Genomic DNA, 13,372 nt, shown 5'->3' on the forward strand with positions numbered 1-13,372 from the left:
TAGGGGCCGGGTGGTAGCACACCTGGTTGAGCACACATATTACAATGCGCAAGGACCCAGGTTCAAGTTCTCTACCTGCAGGGGGAAAGCTTTGCGAGTGGTGAAGCAGGGCTGTCTTTCTCTCCCTATTTCTCCCTCCCCTCTTGATTTCTATCTTTATTCAACAAGTAAATAAAAAGATAATTAATATATATATATATATATATAACTTAAAAAAAAAAAGAAGCTCTTGTGCCTGAGACTGCAAAGTCCCAGGTTCGGTCTCCTGTACCACCATAAGCCAGAGCTGAGCAGTGCTCTGGTAAATACAAAAAAAAAGAAAAGAAAAAAATGTGAAGAAATCTAATTGGGTTGGGGAGGCAGCATAGTGGTTATGCAAAAGACTCGTGCCTGAAGCTCTGAGGTCCCTGTTTAGTTCCCCCCCCACACCATAAACCAGAGCTGAGCAGTGTTCTGGTTCTTATCTTTTTCTGTGCCTTTCTGTATCTCTCTAATTAAAATAAAATAAATAAAATATATTTTTTTAAAATGCAGTGCAAAAAAGAACCTAGTAAAATGTTTGTACTTTTATTTTTTTAATATTTATTTATTTATTTATTTATTAATGAGACAGATAGGAAGAGAGGGAAAGAACCAGACATGACTCTGGTACATGTGCTGCCGGGGATTAAACTCAGGACCTCATGTCTGAGAGTCCAATGCCTCATCTACTGCGCCACCTCCTGGACCACAAATGTTTGTACTTTTAAAATATTTATTTTGGGGAGTCAGGCGCTAGCGCAGCTGGTTAAGCACAGGTGGCGCTAAGCGCAAGGACTGGTGTGAGCATCCCGGTTGGAGCCCCTGGCTCCCCACCTGCAAGGGGAGTCGCTTCACAAGTGGTGAAGCAAGTCTGCAGATGTCTATCTTTCTCTCCCCCTCTCTGTCTTCCTCTCCTGTCTCCAGTTCTCTATGTCCTATCCAACAATGACGACATCAACAACAATAATAAGTACAACAATAAAAACAACATGGGCAACAAAAAGGAAATAAATAAATAAATATTTAAAAATATATGTACAAACTATTGTGTTTACTGTTGAATGTAAAACATTAATTCCCCAATAAAGAAATAAATTTAAAAAAAATTTAAATATATATATTTTAATTTATTTTGTATGATAAAGAGTTTCACATGAAAGATACAGGAAGAGAAAGAAGCCAGAGCACCAGCTCCCTGCATGTGCCAATAGGGATTAAACTGGGAGCCTCAGGCATGTGTTCTGCTAGTTGAGTCATTTCCCTGGACACAAAAGTTGGTAATGTTTTTTAGTTTTTTTTTCCTTACCAGAGCACTGCTCACTTTATGCTTATATGTCCAACACTATAGCCACTGTGCCATTACTCAAGCCACAAATGTATATAATTTTAAACTGCAAAACTTAGGTGTAATGTTTTGCAGTGATAGGAAATAGAGTAGCATATATCCTTTTAAAAATTTTATTACCTTTATTTATTTATTATATAGAGACTGCCAGAAATCTAGAGGGAAGGGGGGAGATAGAGAGACAGGGAGACACCTGTAGACTTGCTTCACCACTTGTAAAGTTCCCCCACTGCAGGTGGGGAGCAGGGGCTTGAATTTGGGTCCTTGCGTATGTAGCATGTGTGCTCAACCAGGTGTACCTCTCAGGCCCTTTTTAAATTATTTATTATTTATTTATTGGGTAAGCAGAGAGAAATTGAGAGGGAGGTGGGAGGTAGAGAAAAAGAGAGAGAGAGACTGAGACCTGCAGCACTAGCTCTCCCTTTGTGAAGCTTCCCCCCTGCAGGTGGGGACTGGAAGTTTGATGGTTATGCTTAATGGTTATGCAAAGAAACTCTTGTGCCTGAGGATCCTCCCAGGTTCAATCCCCACACCACCATAAACCAGAGCTGAGCAGTGCTCTGTTAAAATAAATAAATAAAATAAAAATTTAGTAAAAATAAAGTTAATTGAAGAATGGGGCAAAAATAGCAGACTAGGATAATCTGCATTTACTTCCTTCTGCTAATAGCTATTTGCTATTTGCTTATAGCAAAGCTACACAAATCTTGGAACTATCTAGATAAAAATGACAGAGACTTATTGCACCGAAGTAAAAGAATCTGGGTGGGTGGGTGGGGAGAATACAGATCCAAGAAGGATGACAGAGGACCTAGTGGGGGTTGTAGTGTTATATTGAAAACTGAGAAATGTTATGCGTGTACAAACTATTGTATTTACTGTTGAATGTAAAATATTAATTCCCCAATAAAGAAATTTTTTTAAAAAATATGGCTTAAAAAAAAATGACAGAGACCCTGGTGAACAGACCTTCCTCAGTAAGAGACAAAAGGAATATGGAGATTGATGCCCTTCCTAAGAAAGGCAACAAGCTGCAATCAGGAGTAGTTTATAATACTTGGCATATATATATATATTCAATATCTAATAAAATTAAAAATTAAGTGGTCTGGAAAATGGCACAATGGGTAAAGCAATAGACTCTCAAGCATGAGATCCTGAGTTCAACCCTTGCCAACACATGTACCAGAGTGATGTCTTGTTCTATTACTCTATCCTCCTATTCTCTCATTAATAAATAAAATATTTAAAAATTTTAATTTAAAAAGACTGGAAATATATTAATAGTTGAGATGCTATCTCTAAAGTTTAGATTACAGTCATTCTTTTTTATTTTTTAAAAATCTTTATTTATTGGATAGAGACAGCCAGAAATTGAGAGGAAGGGGAGATAGAGAGGAAGAGAGACAGAGAGGCACCTGCAGCCCTGCTTCACCACTTGTAAAGCTTTCCCCCTGCAGGTGCGGACTGGGAGCTTGAACCTGGGTCCTTGTGCACTGTAATATGTGCACCCAACAAGGTGCGCCACCACCCAGCCCCAGATTACAGTAATTCTTTATGTCTTCTTTATTATTCCTTAAATTTTCCAGATATAAATAAGAAAACATGTTTTTTAGACATGAGAAACTAAAAATATGTAAATGCAAAATATATATGAGGGGCCAGGCAGTGATACATCCAACTGAATGCACATGCTACAATGCACAAGGACTCAGGTACAATCCCGGGTCATTACCAGCAGGGAGAAAGCTCCGTAAGTAGTGAAGCACTGCTGTAGGTATCTCTCTTTGTCTCTACTTCCCCCTTCCCTTTTAATTTCTTTCTTTTTTTTTTTTTTAAAGATTTTATTTATTTATTCATGAAGATAGAAGGAGAGAGACAGAGAAAGAACCAGATATCACTCTGGTACATGTGCTGCCGGGAATTGAACTCTGGACCTCATGCTTGAGAATCCAATGCTTTATCCATGGTGCCACCTCCCGGACCATCCCTTTTAATTTCATTCTGCTTCTATACAAAAAAAATAAGTAAACGAAGTTTTATTACAGAAGAGAAAAGAAAAGAAAATACATATATAGGACTGGGATGTTAGCATAGTGATTATGCAAAAGACTTTCATGTCTGAGACATTGAGGTTCTGAGTTCAATCCCAAGCATCACCATAAGCCAGAGCTAAGCAGTACTCTGGTAAAATAATAATAATAATAGTAATAATTTAAAATAACATTGAATAAAGAAGATACACATAGTGGTCTGGGAGGTGGCGCAGTGGATAAAGCATTGGTCTCTCAAGCATGAGGTCCTGAGTTCAGTCCCCAGCAGCATATGTTCCAGAGTGATGTCTTGTTCTTTTTGTTTCTCCTCCTATCTTTCTCATTAATAAATAAATATTAAAAAGAAAAAAAGAAGATACACATAAAGGGCCAGTGAAAATAACTCAGATAGTATGCAGCTTTACCACGTTTAAGTCTAGTCCTCACTACGTTGAAGGAAGTTTGGGTGCTGCGGTCTCTTTCATACTCTTTCTCTGCTGTCTTCCCAGCCCATTTTTGCAATTTTTTTTAAAAAAGATTTTATTTATTTATGAGAAAGATAGGAGGAGACAGAGAAAGAACAAGATGTTACTCTGGCACATGTGCTGCCGGGGATTGAACTCGGGACCTCATGCTTGAGAACCCAGTGCTTTATCCATTGCAACACTTCCCAAGCCACCCATTTTTGCAATTTTAAAACTTCTTTTACTTTCACTTATTTATTTATTTTTACAGAACACTGCTCAGCTCTGGCTTATGGTATTGCAGGGCATTGAGCCTAGGACTTTGGTCCTTGGTTCAATGCCTCAGGCATGAGAGTCTCTTTGTATAACCATTCTGCTATCTATCGAGACCCTTAAAACTTTTTTTTTTTTTTGCCTCCAGGGTTATCACTGGGGCTTGGAACCTGCATTACAAATACACTGTTCCTGGAGGCTATATTTTCCCTTTTTGTTGCTCTTGTTTATCATTATTATTGTTGTTGTTCTAATTGCTGTTGTTTTTTTTGTTGTTGTTGTTGGATAGGACAGAAAGAAATAGAGAGAGGAGGGGAAGATAGAGAGGGAGGGAGAAAGACACCTGCAGAAACTGCTTCACCGCTTGTGAAGCAACCCCCCTCCCTGCTGGTGAGGAGCCAGGGGCTTGAACCCAGATCCTTAAGCAGGTCCTTGTGCTTCATGCTATGTGCGCTTTACCCACTGCGCTACTGCCCACCCCCTGAAACTTCTTTTAAATATAAGGCTCAAATAACAAATTGCCTTGATCTAGACACCAAACCAGTGCTCATTGCAAATGCAGAAAATAAAACTTCAAGGGATTCTTTTCTTCTCACTTTCAAAGGTAAAGCCACCATTTGACCCTGGCTACCACTTCTACACAAATTTACTGAAAATAAAATAAAATAAAACAACAAACAAACCAAAACCCTACATCAGAAGTCACTCTCCATTTCTCCACTTCCTTTTTTTTTGTTTTTTAAATTTTATTTTATTATATATTTATTCCCTTTTGTTGCCCTTTGTTTAATTCTTTATTGGGGAATTAATGTTTTACATTCGGCAGACAGTAAATTCGGCAGACAATAGTTTGTACATGCATAACATTTTCCAGTTTTCCATATAACAATACAACCCCCACTATATAACAATACAACCTCCACTAGGTCCTCTGTCATCCTTTTGGGGCCTGTATTCTCCCTTGCACCCAACCCAGAGTCTTTTATTTTGGTGCAATATGCCATCTCCACTTCCTAACCCTACCCCCTGAAACCACTAATCTACTTTTTGTCTCCGCAGATTTGCCTATTCTAAAAAATTAATAGCTGGGAAGCCGGGTGATGGCGCCCCTGGTTGAGTGCACATTACAGTGTGTAAGGACCTAGGTTCGAGCCCCAGGTCCCCACCTGCAGGGGGAAAGCGTCACGAGTGGTGAGGCAGGACTGTAGGTGTCTCTCTGTCTCTTTCCCTCTCTATCACCCCCTTTCCTCTCAATTTCTGGCTGTTTATATCCAATAAATAAATAAATAAATAAAGATAATAAAAAATTTAATAACTGTTCTATGGTAAACAAAACAGTATGGAACATCCCCAGTTGATTGGTTGGACAGAAACTATGAAGATAGGGAGTCGGGCGGTAGTGCAGAGGGTTAAGCACATGCAGAGCAAAGCGAAAGGACTGGCATAAGGACCCGTGTTCGAGCCCCCAGCTCCCTACCTGCAGGGGAGTCGCTTCACAAGTGATGAAGCAGGTCTACAGGTGTCTATCTTTCTCTTCCCCCTCCTCTTTCCATTTCTCTTTGTCCTGTCCAACAATGATGACAATAATAACTACAACAAGAAAATGACAAGGGCAACAAAAGGGAATAAATAAATTAAAAAAAAAAAACAACTATGAAGATAGAGTGTCGCCCCTTACATCTTCAGGGATTTCGACAATGATCATCATGACTCACACCTGCAGCCTTCTCCAAAGTAGTGTCATTGAGTGATTGTAGCCACCTCACCTGGAGGTGTTTAATTTGCATCAAGAGCCAATGCCCAGGGCTGGCAAGATAACTCACTTGGATATGGTGCTAGCTTTGTCATGGGCATAACCCAGTTTTGAGCCCAGCTCTCATGCACTGAGAAGCTTTGGAAGCTTTGGTATCTGCCTTTCTTTCTCTGTGTTTTCTCTCTATCTGAAAAAAATCAGCCTCCAGTGCTGAAGCTCAAGTGATGGCAAATAAACAAAGTCAATAAAATAAAAGAGTATGTGTCAACATCTGTACTGTAAACTATGACCCTACCAATAAGGTGGAAAATAATAAATAAAAATAAAAGAGTCAATGACCAGTTCTATTCTCTATGAAGTATGAGGCCTCCACCAGACTGGAAGGCAGATTCTTATTTCTGACTGGGCCACCATTGGTCAGAAGGTAAAGAGACTGACAGAGAGTGAAGATTTGGATGGGGGTAGAGGTAGAAATTGGTTCTTTCTTACTCTCTTCTTAAACACATATATATTAAATATATATGTATATAGCATGAGAGGTGTAATAGTGACTACAGAGTTGGACTTAAAAGCATGAGGTTCTGAGTTTTATCATTGGCATCACATGTACCAGAGAGGTGATCTGGTATTATCTCTCTCTCTAAAAAAAAAAAAAAAAAAAAAGTACATTTACTTATTTATTAGAAATAGAGAGGGAAAGTGGAAATGAGAGCATCACTGGCACATGTGATCGTGAGGCCCAAACTTGAGACTTTATGCTTGAGAGTTCAATGCATTTTATGTGTCATGGCCCAGGTCTACTATTTTCAGATCTTTTTTTTTTTTTTTTTTTAATATTTACTTATGACAGAGAGGAGTAGGGGGAAAGTGGGAGGGAGAAAGAAAGAGAGAGAGAGAACACCAGAGAATCACTCTAGCACAGGTCATGTTGAGCACCCAACACTTCTTACACTACATCACTTTTCCCCTAATTATTAATGATGTAAATGGACAGATATTCCTACTACAAATCCTATATTCTTCACAAATTATGCCATCTTATTTATTTATTTATTTATTTATTTTAAAAAAGATTTTATGTATTTATTAATGAGAAAGATAGGAAGAACCAGACATCAGTCTGGTACATGTGCCGCTGGGGATTGAACTCAGGACTTCATGCTTAAGAGTCCAGTGTGCTTTATTCACTATGCCACCTCCCAGACCACTATGCCATCTTATTTAAATAATTAAAACAATTATTTAGAGAATGAAATGAAGAGAACGATCAGAACACCACTCAATTCTAGCATTTAGCGGTGCTGGGAATAGAATCTGTAGCCTCTGGAACCTCAGACATGAAATAGGTCTCTAACAGACTGAGCTCTCACTTGGGTTTAAATTATATGATTTTAAATAAGTTTACTCAACTTCTCTTGAGTCTTTGTTTTTCTCTTCTACAATTTGAGGATGAAAAAGCCAGAGATGTAGTTGGAATTAAAAATTAAAAAGTCAACTATTACGTACACAATAGCTTTAAACCAGTAAAATCAAGTCTTGGACAGGACAGTCTATGCAGCAGGGCGGGGACTCCATATGAAAATAAAGTGAATACTTATAAACACTCAAGGCACAAAACACAATCACAACCACAGATAATAATTTTTTTTTAAATATTTATTTTATTTATTTATTCCCTTTTGTTGCCCTTGTTGTTTTATTGTTGTAGTTATTATTGTTGTTGTCGTTGTTGGATAGGACAGAGAGAAATGGAGAGAGGAGGGGAAGACAGAGAGGAGGAGAGAAAGATAGACACCTGCAGACCTGCTTCACCGCCTGTGAAGGGACTCCCCTGCAGGTGGGGAGCCGGGGTTCGAACCGGGATCCTCATGCTGGTCCTTGTGCTTTGCGCCACCTGCGCTTAACCCGCTGCGCTACAGCCCGACTCCCAGATAATAATTTTTTTCCTCCTGAATGTTCTGGGGAGGTCTAGGATGTCTGTAGTTTTGTTACCTAAAACGGATCACTATTGGGGGCTGGGGTGTGTGTGTGGCGGGGATCGGCGTGTTAATAGCTTTTTCTCTAAGTAGTTTGGAGCACGGGACTACATTTCCCAGAAGCCTCCCTTCCCGGTTATTTGTTAGTTACGTATACTCACTTCCGGCGTCAGTACGCTCATAAGGACCAATCAGGAGAGCGGGATATCGAGTTCCTGTCACTCTGATTGGCTCATTCCATTAGTGAGCCTAGGTTCAAATTTTCAACTGTACTGAGTCTGGGCGGCGGCGGGATTTTTGGGAGCGGAGACGAGGTGAGTTGCCGTGGGAAGTGCAGCAAGACCTGGGAGGCAGAGCGTTCTTCTCCTGGCGTTTGAACCGTGGAGGCCTCCTTCTAGCCTCAGTCGCTGCTGTCTGCGCCTCCGGGCCGCGGCTTCTTGGCGGTTGTGAGGTCGGCGGCCGGGCAGGGAGGAGCCGGAGCCCGGCCTACGACCACTCTTGTCTTCTAGACCATTTTGCGAGAAACCTGCCCGACCGGAATCAGCGCGCTGTGTCCAGAGGCAGAGGCGGGAGAGGCCTTGGGAAATGGTGGGAAGAAAAGACTTGCGAGAGGCTGTAGACGAGTGTTAACGGTAACGACAGTTCTTACTTTTTACCACGCCCACAGGAAATAAAGCATTTCCCCCCCCCCCGTATATAATATGGATGTGTTTTCCCACTTAATTTTCTAGCTGAGCCTACCAAGCGCTACTGTTGTACTCAGCCCTACTTTTTTTTTTTTTAATTAAAGTTATTAACGAGAGAGAACGAGAAAATTAGAACTTCCCTCTTGCATATGCGGTGCTTGGAGAATCTCATACTTGCAAGTCCCCGAGCTCTAGCAGGCCACAGCTCCACCTTTTCTTTTCTTTTCTTTTTTTTCCTTTTCTTTCTTTCTTTTTCTTTTTTCTTTTGGCGGGGGTGGTGGTGGTGTAGGAGATCCAGACTAGATACATTTATAGTGAAATAAGCAATACGTAATAGTCCTGCCTTCAAGAAGGTTGGCATTCAATAAAGGGAAAAACAGATATAGTCACAAATACAAACTTAATTGAGGGAAGATTTGATTTCATTTGGCGTTGTCTTTTCATTTAGGGTGTAAAATTCATTGTTTGATGTAGATCTGTGCAGTGCCCCACCCCCGCTTTGTATAGCATCTTTACTGCCTTTCTAATTTCTTGCCAGAATAGGAGAGAAAGTGTAATCATAATATAATACTGTAGGATTGTGTTACCTTTTTTTTTTTTTTTTCTGCCTCCAGGGTTATTGCTGGGGCTCTGTACGAATCCACTGCTCCTGGAGGCTATTTTTCCTCCCTTTGTTGCCCTTGTTTATTGTTGTAGTAGTAGTTGTTGTTGTTGTTGCTGTCATTGTTGTTGGATAAGACAGAGAGAAGTGAAGAGAGGAGGGGAAGACAGAGGGGGAGAGAAAGACAGACACCTGCAGACCTGCTTCACCGCTTGTGAAGTGACCCCCCTGTAGGTGGGGAGCCAGGGCAGGAACTGGGATCCCTGCGCTCCTTCCACTTCGCACCGTGTGCGCTTAACTCGCTGCGCTACCTCCTGTCTCCCTCTTTTTTTTTTTTTTTTAAATGGTTTCTTTTCATCAGAAAATTTCCTAGTGGTATAGCTTTTTTTTTTTTGCCTCTAGGGTTATCGCTGCAGCTTGGTGCCAGCACTACGAATCCATCTCTCTTAGCGGCCATTTTTTCCTTTTTAAAACTGAGGAAGGAGATGGAGATAGGGAGAGAGAAAGACACCTGAAGATGTGCTTCACCCCTGCTGCAGATGGGGAGCGGGGGCTCGAACCCAGGTCCTTGGCTCATGTTCTTGCACACATAGTACTTACCAGGTGCATCATCATCAGGCCCCTAGTGGTATAGCCTTAATCTTAGAACAAGACAGCACCTGAGTGGTTTACTGATTTTCTTTAAGACCATCAGTTGAGTTGGTATGCTCTGTCTTTCAACCTTGCTTTGACATCCTGTGATCTTTCCTTGAATTTTATCTCATTCATCGGATGTCAAAGTTGAGTCATCTGCTGCTAGAGGCCAGTGTTAAGCTTTTTGTGCCAGACACTCTGTTAAGCTACCCCTAAATTAAACCTGAGTACCCTTGGCTGTTTTGGAGTATTGTTGGGTTTGTCAGTACTGAGTTGCAACTCTTGGTACTAAACTTACTATGGCTCCCAGCTCATCTACCTAATCCATATTTGAAGGTATATATGCTCAGTTTGGTGCTAGGTACTGGGAAGTAGGCATATGATGTTCTGAGCGATTTTCTGGTATGCTGAGAGACAGAGGACTGATTCAGTTGAAGTGACAGAACAGCTTCTGAGTCTTCTACAGTTTTGTATGTTAAGTGCCCTTGCAATTTAGAGATGAAGTAAGTCAAAGAGCCTTAAACAGGCAGAATTAGCTTTGTGAGATATATGGGACAAAATGTCTTTTGATAAGCAGACTTGGTTAGGTAGGGACTAAGCAACCCTGGTGCACAGCAATCACCCACTATATATATATATATAGGATTGGTAGGCAGGATGGGACTGTCTAAATTGAACATAAAATTGCTGTCATGGAAAACTAAATGTAGGGACTAGGTGGTGGTACACCTGGTTGGGCGCACATGTTGCAGTGCTCAAGGACTCAGGTTCAAGCCCCTGGTGCCCACCTGCATGGGGAAAGCTTTGTGAGTGGTGAAGCAGTGTGGCAAGTGTCTTCTCTGTCACCCCCTTCCCTCTCAATTTCAGCTGGCTCTATCAAATAAATACATAAAAGATAATAATAAAAAATGTATATGACTGGTAAATTGTCTAAATTTCAAAGTTATTTAAATAGCATTATTTTGGCCAGCCTTATGCTTAAGTCTGTGTATTCTTTATTTATTTTTTATTTTACTTATTTATTTTTTTAAGTCTGTGTATTCTAATCTTAAAGTTAGTTTACTCTAAAACTGCAACTAAACTTTAGGAGACAGAGTTATTGTAGGGAGGTCCGTCAGTGTTTTTTTTTTTTTTTTTAAGAATTTATTTATTCATGAGAGATAGGAGGAGAGAAAGAACCAGACATCACTCTGGTACATGTGCTGCCAGGGATTGAACTCAGGACCTCATGGTTGAGAATCTAATGCTTTATCCACTGCGCCACCTCCGGGACCACCTTCAGTTCTTTTATAATCACAGCACTGAAGCTTCCTCCAGTATAATGGGAGGAGCCAGTTTAAACCTGGGTTGTGCACAAAGCACAAGGACTGGCATAAGGATCCCGGTTCGAGCCCTGGCTCCCCACCTGCAGGGGAGTCGCTTCACAGGTGGTGAAGCAGGTCTGTAGGTGTCTATCTTTCTCTCCCCCTCTCTGTCTTCCCCTCCTCTCTCCATTTCTCTCTGTCCTATCCAACAATGACGACATCAATAACTACAACAATAAAACAACAATGGCAACAAAAGGGAATAAATAAATAAATATAAAATAAAATTAAAAAAAAAAAAACCTGGGTTGTTTGCATCAAAGAGCTGGCATGCTATCCAGGTTCCAGCCAGGTGAGCTATCTTGCTGACCTTGCCCTTCATTTCTTATTTAGGTGTCAGGAGAGGTTCAGAGTTGTTGTTCTTCATCATCATGATCATGATCATGATTTAGTAATGATCAACAAGACCGTAGGATAAGAGGAGTACAATTCAACACAGTTCCTGTTGCCAGAGTTCCGTATCACATCCTCTTCATTGGAAGCTTTCCTGTTCTTTATCTCTCTGGGAGTATGGACCCAGGATCATTATGGGGTGCAGAAGGTAGAAGGTTTGGCTTCTGTAATTGCTTCTCTGCTTGAGAATCACTGGCAGGTCAATCCATACTCCCAGCCTGTCTCTTTCCCTAGTGGGCAGGGCTCTGGAGAGGTGGGTTCCAGGACACATTGGTGAGGTCGTCTGTCTAAGGAAGTCAGGTTGGTGTCAGTTTAGTATCTGCAACTTGGTGGCATGAAGGCTTTTTTAAATCTTCCCTTTTGTTGCCCTTGTTTTATTGTTGTAGTTGTTGTTGTTTATTGTTGTTATTAGTCATTGCTGTCATTATTGTTTGCATAGGACAGAGAGAAATCGAAAGAGAAGGGGAAGACAGGGAGAGAAAAGACAGACTTGCAGACATGCTTCACCACCTGTGTAGCGAATTCCCTGTAGTTGGGGGATCTGGGGGCTCGAACCGGGATCCTCAAGCCAGTCCTTGTGCTTTGCTTAACCCACTGCGCTACCTCTGGACCCCCTACTTTTTTTTTTTTTAAGTTTGTTGTTGTTGTTGGATAGGACAGAGAGAAATGGAGAGAGGAGGGGAAGACAGAGAGGGGGAGAGAGAAAGACAGACACTTGCAAACCTGCTTCACCGCTTGTGAAGCGACTCCCCTACAGGTGGGGAGCCAGGGGCTTGAACCGGGATCCTTTAGTCACCACTTGCGCTTAACCTGCTATGCCACCACCTGACTTCCTTTAATGTGTCTTTATAAAAGAGTAACATACATATTTTTGAGAGACATGGAGAGAGACTGTAGAATACTGCTCTGTCATTTATGATGCTCTATTTGTTATGCAGTGAGAAGATTGAACCCAGGACCTCTTGAGTGCAAGACATGTGCCCTGTCTACTCTGAGCCACTTCCCCATAACACATATTTTGGAAGAAAAATTTATTTTCTACTTTTTTTTTTTTGTCTCCAGGGTTATCACAGGGGCTCAGTGCCTGCACCACAAATCCACTGCTACTGGAGGCAATTTTTCCCGTTTTGTTTCCCTTGTTGTCTATCTTTCTCTCCTCCCTGTCTTCCTCATCTCTCTCAATTTCTCTCTGTCCTATCTAAAAAAAGGTTTTCTCTTGGTATTCTAAGAGAATACTAAGAGAAATACTAAGTATTTTCTCTTACTATTGTTTGTCCTAGTGGTAAGTGGAGTCATAGACTTCTTTTTTTTAAATGACTTAATAATGACTGATGAGGTTGTGGTATAAAGAGGGGTACAATTCAATATAATTCCCACCACAAGTTCCATATCCTCTCCCCAGAACTACGTATCCCATCCTTTCCCATGAAAGCTTTTCTATTCTTTATCTCTTTGGCAGCATGGACCCAGGATCATTATGGGGTACAGAAGGTGGAAGGTCTGGCTTCTGTAATTGCTTCACCACTGAACATGGGCGTTGGCAGGTTGATCCATACTCCCAGCCTGTCTCTTTCTTTCCCTAGTGGGGTGGGGCTCTGGGGAAGCAGGGCTCCAGGACACATTGGTGGGGTCCTCTGTCCGGGGAAGTCAGGCTGGCATCAAGGTAGCGTCTGGAACCTGGTGGCTGAAAAAAAGAGTTAAGATAGAAACAAAACAGATTGTTGACTAATCATGAACCTAAAGGCAGGAATATTGCAGATGAAGATTTGGGGGTTTCCATTTTGAAAAAGCTAATAGGTCTATTTTAGGTATATTGCAACGGGCCCATTA

The 13,372-nt window shown here is 41.1% G+C and overlaps 1 protein-coding gene across 9 annotated transcripts in view; it reads left to right on the forward strand.

Moving 5' to 3' along the window:
- Nucleotides 1-8,068: 8,068 nt before the first annotated feature.
- Nucleotides 8,069-13,372, forward strand: part of TPX2 (TPX2 microtubule nucleation factor) — a 53,934-nt gene continuing 48,630 nt past the window's right edge. For 6 of the 9 annotated variants that reach the window (XM_060188104.1, XM_060188157.1, XM_060188165.1 and 3 more), the window contains exon 1: nucleotides 8,186-8,497. The gene's annotated coding sequence lies outside the window, so the exon portion shown is untranslated. The other 3 variants (XM_060188110.1, XM_060188117.1, XM_060188140.1) reach the window with 1 other exon arrangement.

The sequence above is a fragment of the Erinaceus europaeus genome, chromosome 1, assembly GCF_950295315.1.
Source record: "Erinaceus europaeus chromosome 1, mEriEur2.1, whole genome shotgun sequence".
Taxonomy (NCBI): Eukaryota; Metazoa; Chordata; class Mammalia; order Eulipotyphla; family Erinaceidae; genus Erinaceus; species Erinaceus europaeus.